At 42.2% G+C, this 7946-nt stretch overlaps 1 long non-coding RNA gene across 1 annotated transcript; it reads left to right on the forward strand.

Annotated features, from left to right (window-relative positions):
- Positions 1–6251: 6251 nt before the first annotated feature.
- LOC123184668 (uncharacterized) lies at positions 6252–7201 on the forward strand. The gene is made up of 3 exons (XR_006493050.1): positions 6252–6378; positions 6454–6613; positions 6712–7201. It is a non-coding gene; the product is annotated as an uncharacterized lncRNA (long non-coding RNA).
- The last annotated feature ends 745 nt before the right edge of the window (positions 7202–7946 follow it).

The raw sequence follows: 7946 nt of genomic DNA on the forward strand, positions 1-7946 counted from the left end.
TGGTGGAGTTGTTACTATGATGATTGATCAAGAATTGCATCTATCCAAGTTCTTTTTACCTTTCTTTATACCTACTAGTGCTACTGTGCCATAAAAAATGGTGGGATTGCAAAGAAAGTCGTGTGAAGAATCTGGCACATAAACCATGAAAGAAGATGGAAATCTAATTAAAAATAAAAGAACAACAATACATATTTTGAGCTGTTAAGCCATGGATCACCTCACCAAGCCATGCTGAAACTACTAGTATTTTTTTGCAAATAAATTCTTGCATTACTCAGAGCTTAAGAGTTACAATCCGGTTCGACAATATTCAGGACCTCATCTGGACCAGAGCCTAGCCAAACCGCATTTCGGCGTTGCAACCTACCAAAATTGGCCATGAAATGACTAGCCCTATTGCAACATCGACGGATATGAGTAATGCAAGAATCTCTCTCTCTCTCTCTCTCTCTCTCTCTCTCTCTCATACTACTAATGACCTCTTTGATAATAAAAGCATACTTTCACTTATTTCCTTCTCCTCCTTTGATCATTGTTACCACTTCAAGACTGTCTGATGATTCGATCACAATCGGCAAACTGCTCCATTGTAAAGCTAGCATAACACCTTCGAAGATAGCAAGTAGCCCAGCTTCCAGAATATCAGTGCACGTGAATAGGTACCTGCAGGAGCTGAAAATTATGACACGCTCATCGTCCATAACGATCATACGGGCCCCTGCACTACCCTCTGAAATCGATCCATCAGTACTCAATTGAACTTTTCCCACCTCTGGTCTAGTCCAAGGACTAACCGTAGAATTACATTTATTATTATTTTTACATGTGGACCAATCATGATCGTGTACCATGGTAACCGCTGATTTGCCCTTGAAAGAATCATTTGGGTTACAATGCAAGGTTTGTAGTGGTGTTAGGTAGCTGGACAGAAACCGAACAGATACGTCGATAGGAGACGCCGGCTTAGAGTGAACAATCTCATTCTTGACGTACCAAATCCTTCAAAGCAACATCATTAGGCAAATACGAGAGGGCTCATTAGTTTCAACAATTAAGTTTATGAACCACTCTTTGTCGGGTTGAATTTGGGTGCGATCTGGGAGATTCCAAACTGCCAACCTTATTGTCCCAAGTAGCAAGAGAATTAACTGCAAGACGCCATGAGAAGGACTTCACCATGGGGGAGTTGGGCATCACTAAATGGCTTTCCACATGTCCCTCCTGCCATCCGGTTGAGCAGTAGATGATGCAATCAACGGGGTTTGCAATAGCGTCAGCTGCTAACTTGTATGCAGACCGAATAGAAAAATGCGGCTTTTCTCAGGAGTCCATGCAACAAAATCATCATCGAAACGTTCCGAGGGCCTTAGGTCCTCTTTGTTTCACATGATTTTCAAAACTCGGGAATAGGAATAACATAGGAATAGAGTGGCATGGCACCTTAAATACTGCAAGACTAAGATTTTTGTGTGTGATTTCATGGATGTTTGACTATGCATAGGGAAAGCAAGCCCTTTTTGGTTCAAAGGATTTTCATATGTGAATTTTCGAGGATAGGAATCCGTAGTAAGTTTTTAATGATGGTTGTTTGATTCACATGATCGAATCATATAAGAATTTTTCCTAAGGACTCATCTATACTACATTCCATAGAAAGTTCAACATCCACTCGAATCTCTTGCAAGTAATCCTTTTTCCTATGATGCAATGAAACAAACCAAAAATCATGTATGATTCAAATGAGCATGAAATTACAATCCTATGCTTTTTATTACTGCATTTTTGGAATGTGCGAATCAAAGATGTCCTAAATTTAAAAAGCATATGGTTTGCAATTCTACAAATGAAAAAATTCTTAAGGATTAGAATCGTCTAAAATTTCTTTAAGAATCATTTGAATCAAAGAAGCCCTTGTATCCTCAAGAATTTCTTAGAGGCGACTGTGTTATACTCTTAAGATTTTTTTACTCATGTACTAGCCCATGTTAGGAGAAGTAAGCGAGGTGTGTTTGATAAATCTTGCAAGAAGCACAAATAGCTTACCCTTTTTAAAAGGAAAAATGGTAGTTTTACACCCTAAAGAGGAGTGGCAAATCTTTCTCCGCTTCAAAATACTTGAAGTTAGGTCTATATAGAAACATACCAACTACAAGCAAAATTAGTTTATAATCATAAAATGTACTTATGCTATATATATTTGATATTATGGATGTTAGTAAATATTTATACAATTTGACTTAGGACAAACATAAAACCTCAAGTATTTGAAAACGGAGGGAGTGTTTTTTTTCTGGTGGAACCGGCAGCAAACAGTTTTCTTTTTCTGTTTTTATGGTATTTTTTTATTTTCGCGAGGCTTGCTGCACCCGGGAACCTCATCTACTCGCAAAGAAATCAGGCCATTTTCCATGTATGGCCCATTTTCACCCTTACATAAAATACATATATTATACACTCAAAATACCAAGGTGGGTTAGCCGCCGCCACGCCTCTCATCCAAACCATTTTCTGTACGGCCCATTTGACGAGACAACAAAAGTTTCAGCAAACAACGATTGAAACTAAGTGCTTGAGAGCCTTGATGATGTGGGTGTGTTAGCAAGTTACTCTAGAATCATGTTGTCCTTACATGCCTTTCACTCCCTAATTCGTATTTTCATTGCTCAAAGAAAGAAAAACTCTTATGTGCATTCCCGACAAACAATTGTTAACTAGAGGAATAGAATTAAGTGCTACCATGTTATTTTATCCAGTTGAGCAAGAACTTTTAGTTGATTATATTTGCGTCACTAACAATTGCATAACAATGTCACTGCCACAACTATACTAAGCTTTCTGGTCAAGAAGCGGAGGGCTATCAGGCATACCAATCGTAAGTGAACCAAAACCTTCTCGCTACTTTGTCTTACACAACTGAGTTCCTTATAATTTGGATTTCTCTCTATGTTGCTTGAGACGATCAAGTTTAAGCTTGTGGGAGTTGATGAGTGTTATCTTTACACTCGTCTAACCTAAGTTTAAACCAAAATATTTCATTAAAATGATATATTCGCTCTGATATTGCCACTGATGACTTATGAATGCAAAGGATTTCAAATATCCGACCTATATTTCGTTTCCATGGGAAGTGGGTTATTTATGGACGAAATCAAGCCAACACATGGAAAGGAGTAAAGTGGAGATTGAGAAGATCAAGTGGGAGCGCCAGAGCAGAAGATGGCGTTCCATACGACCGCGCCTACTCGTACGGGCGGTCCTATGGACTGCCAACGAAGGCGCCTGATCCACCTGAACAACCTTTATAAAAGGTCCGATGCCAAATGAGCAACAGAAAATCGTAGAACAAGCCAACCATCTTCACCATAGCCATCTCCATCAACCCGAACCGCCGCTATTTCTCATCTCCACGGCCACAACCTTCACCACCACCATAGTTCTCAACAAACTAGTCATACTTATAATTGTGTATCACACACGACATCCATTCTAAGACATATTATCAATCACTCAAATCTCCATGATGTGTTCTTCGATGAGTTCTTCGTGTGATCTGATCTCCATGTGTTCGTAATTCGGTAAGTTCATTGGTTGAGGCAAGAGCCTTGCAACCTGATGTATTTGTTGGAGGGATCGATGGAAGTTCTTTGAATGAACGTATCATATGTGTAGCATAAAGTTTCTTCGTAGTTGTCTCTTGTCTCGTTCATGTTCTTCATCCTTGCAGGTACCGAGGATCATGGAGAGCGACTTGCGGAGAGGCTAAGGGCAGGGAGGACGTGAAGTGTTATTCTGAACACCAATGACAGAAAGGTTTAGTACGGTAACACGGATCTAATCCTTGGAGATTCAAGAGGTGTACTCATTAAACACACAATGCTTTTGTCTAATCATTGCAATCTTAATTACCTATGCAGCCCCGCGCTATGGATAGGACCTTCGGTTGGACAACTAATTCTTTATGCACGACACGTGTCGGTCAAGACGTAATTTGACACATCCCCAACTTTGATACATAGCAAGAACATCTTGATGGATGGATACCGGAGCATAAATTGAGATCATGATGATCCCAACACAAATATATGGTTGAAAGCATTGGCTTGTTTTACGATCCAGTCAAAAGCTGGAATTTAACTCTCTACAAAAGCTTGTCTAAGACCCTAGCTTAAAATGCACCATCCTCTAGTGTGTTTGATAACTCAGTTTCACCTTTGAGGGAAAAAGCAAGAATCCTTTCTGCTCCATTCCCAGATCACTAAAGGAACTAATCAGTAAACTACAACGATGAGATATCCGCACCAATCATTTAACGACATCACATGGACGACGAGGTTCTTCAACAGCAATGCGCGCGGGAAACGAGAGGGAGAGATACACAAGCGTTGCTGCACCGGATCCAACCACAAGGCCAAAATCTAGGCTTTCATCTTGAATAATCACTCCTACATATCCGAGCAATGCCTTCAACGAGGTAACGATGTAACAAAAACATCAACATTGTTAGGTATAACCACTCGGGTCTGACATAAGCTTTCGCCCCGAAGCTCGAGACTGGATGCTTGAGTAGCACCGCTATCGAAGTCACTCATGTGTTATCACCAACATTTTTCGCGATCCTATCAACAACATGCTATGCGACCATCACCATTGCACCACCATCACTTCGTGCCAAATCATTATTCATAATTTGCATCTCACTACTGGAGTCAACCATCGGATCAGGAGAGATGACCCCTCCCAAAGACCTTTTGGTAACAACCAGAGTACACTGTCGGTCTCACCGCGGAAACAGGGATAACTCACCTTTTACCTCAGAGACCCCACTTTCTTCTGAAACGTTCTCCAGAGATCCCATATCAGAAGGTTTTGGTTTTCCATGAATGTGTGTCAACAAGTGGCCATGAAAGCCGAGGTTTAGGCGTCATCGATGTTGGACAAAGTCTGGACATAACAATTGGGTTCCTTTTCCTTGAACTTCTAGAGTTTCTTGAGGCGACTATGTGTCCCCCATCGACTCTTGATGATCTTCCACTCATGGACCGGCCCACGGTACGAGAAGTAACATATGTGCAGATATCATTTTCTTTTCACTGGGGCTATATCTTGCCCATTGCGAGACATAAGTTAGTCTCGCCTTCAACGCCGATGCGAATGGGCCAACCAACCAAGAGATTTTTCTGTGCACGTAGGAAAGTTCGTCTACTTTTTTATTCATTTATGTCTTCAATTAACTCAAAGTTCTTTCTTTTTCTTTAAAGAATTGTGCCTTCCTTCTTCTTGTAAGCAATGTTTTTCTTTTTATTTGGTTTGGTTATTTTTGATATTTGTTTTTTCCTTTTGGTTTTCTTTTTCTTGTTTAGTTTTCTAGTATTATTTTTTTGGGTTTTTTGTTTTTCTTCCATTTTTTTATTCTCCATGGTTGTTTATTGGTTCTCTTTTATTTTTCGTTTTTTTCCTTTTCCTTTTTATTTATTTCTTTTTCTTTTTTATCATCTTTTTTCAAGACATGTTGTAATTTTTTTGTATACATTATTTTTATACATGTTGAGCATTTTAAAAATGCATGGTTAATATTTCCAAATACATGTTTTGAATAGACTTTAAACATTTTTAAATACATGTTGACCTTTGAAAGATTTTTATATTATATAAACATCTTCTTAAAATGGCATCGACAAAATTTAAAAATGTATGATTTTCTAAATGTAATTTATTATTTTTCAAATGGTACAGATCATTTTTAATCTACAGGGACTTGTTTCACATTGTATATTTTTGTAAAATGCCAAGAACATTTTTGAACGGTGCAAAACATTAACTTTTTACATTATATAACATTTTTTATATTGCCTTAACATTTTATTGGATAGTACAATTTTTTAATATAATTATGCGAACGTTTCTTACATATTGTAGTTGCCACGAACATATTTTTGAAATGCCTTTAAAAAACATATTTTTGAAATGCATGGACATCTTTTTAATGTTACAAACATTTCTTCAATGCTATCAACATTTTTTAAAGCCAAGCTGGCCCAGCCCCTTGAACCGCTCCCTCTTTTTTCTGAGAGAAACGTTGGCAAAAAATCGGAGGCAAGTAGTTTTTCGGATTATCGTGGGGTTCTCTGAGCCCAGCAACCTCATCTATACCAGCGTCCAGTGCGGCAGTGCCCATTTCCCCTTACGGCCCATTTCCATCTTGATATATATAGCACTAGTACATGGCACTGCACTCAAATACCAAGGCCGCCGCCACGCCTCTCAACAAAACCAGGACCAGATCCGAGCAGATCGCATGGGCAAGCGGCGAAAGAGGAGCAACCTCGCCGTCGTCGAGGAGCAACCGTCCCAAGAACGCGGCCACGAAGAGGAATGGTCAGTTCAAAATTGTTCCCCCGTCCTCTGTCCTGATTTCTCTTGCTTTTCTGACGATGGTCTACACACGAGCAGGCGAGATTGGCTCAACCTGCCGACGGCGCTCGTCGACGACATCGCCGACCGGCTGCTCAGCCACGACCTGGCCGAGTACATCCGCCTCCGCGCCGCGTGCAACGAGTGGAGGAGATGCACCGCCGACCCGCGCGCAGGGGCGGAGCTAGGCTAATGCAAGGTATGCAATGCATACCCAATCTTTTTTGCAAAAGAAATTCAATATATAAGCTCCTATATGCTTTTATATCACATATGACAATCTTTTTGTACGTACAGAGAAGAGAAACAAAGAAAAGAACGATTCCAGTGCCACTTGGCGAAGATTGGGCTACTACGTTGCTAGTTAGTGCTACTGGGCCTTATCATTGAGGCAATGATGCGGCTGGCCGATTGACAAAGCCGAGGAGACAACACGACCTGGAACGTGTCGCCTCGATCGTTCGATTCAACCGCCGCTGCGCTGCGCTGCGCCTCCTCCGCCGCCTGTGACGCACATCGTTGCGCCGCATGCCCGTATCTGCCATTGGCATAGTCGCCGATCTGCCATCTTGGATCTTGCAGATCGATCTCCTCGCGCCTGTTCGCTGCTTCGCCTCCAATTGAGAAACGGCGGCCGCCGCGGCACCACCGGTGCACACATATCAGGCACCGATTCCTGTGATTGTTTTTTTTTTTGAGTTAGCGAGTGTTCAATCTTGATTTCTCCTATTTGTTAGATAAGATGAGATGATTGTTTTCACTCCCTAATTTTGTTTCCATTGACCTATTGTAGCATCCAGTAAATTTTGGATGTGGTTTGCATTGGCTTGCTAGAAAACTTGTAAAGCAGTACAGAGAAAACAAGGTGAATCTCATGCATATAAATTTCTGAATTATGAATATTTGAATTTGTGAGACTGCCCACCATGCCCGTATGCCGCCATCACTATCTAACATGTTTCTTTTGTTATTATTATGAAATTTTCTATTTCTTACAATGTCGTGAAGCAAATTTTTTTACCACGCATACCCATATCGAAAATCCTGGCTCCGCCACTGCCCGCGCGAGGGATGCAACCACCTGGACCCGCGCTTCCGCCTGCGCCGCCGGATCATGCTGTCCAACCGCACCGACGGCGACGGTCGCCGCTTCCTCAACCTCTCCACCGGCGCCAGCGCCCGCGCAGACCTACCACCGAGGGCCTCTTGCTCCTGCGTGACAAGGCGAGCCACGCCGTGCAGCTCCTCAACCCGCTCACCAGGGCCCTCACCGACCTCCCGCCCGTCACCGCGGACCTTGGCGGCGCATACGCCGTCTGGACGGGGTCGTTCCAGTCCGCGGCGCGCATCATCTACGCCGGCGTCTCTGACGAGACCTCCCCATCATCAGTCGTGCTCCTGATGGCTGGCCGTCACCTTGGGCGTGCCATAGCCTACGCCAATCCTGGTGACCAGCGTTGGGCGGTGGTGGATGACGAGATGTGGAGGCCCGGCATCCCCATGTCATGTCGATTCTCGTCGGCCTCAACCAT

This window comes from Triticum aestivum, chromosome 2A, assembly GCF_018294505.1.
Source record: "Triticum aestivum cultivar Chinese Spring chromosome 2A, IWGSC CS RefSeq v2.1, whole genome shotgun sequence".
Taxonomy (NCBI): domain Eukaryota; kingdom Viridiplantae; phylum Streptophyta; class Magnoliopsida; order Poales; family Poaceae; genus Triticum; species Triticum aestivum.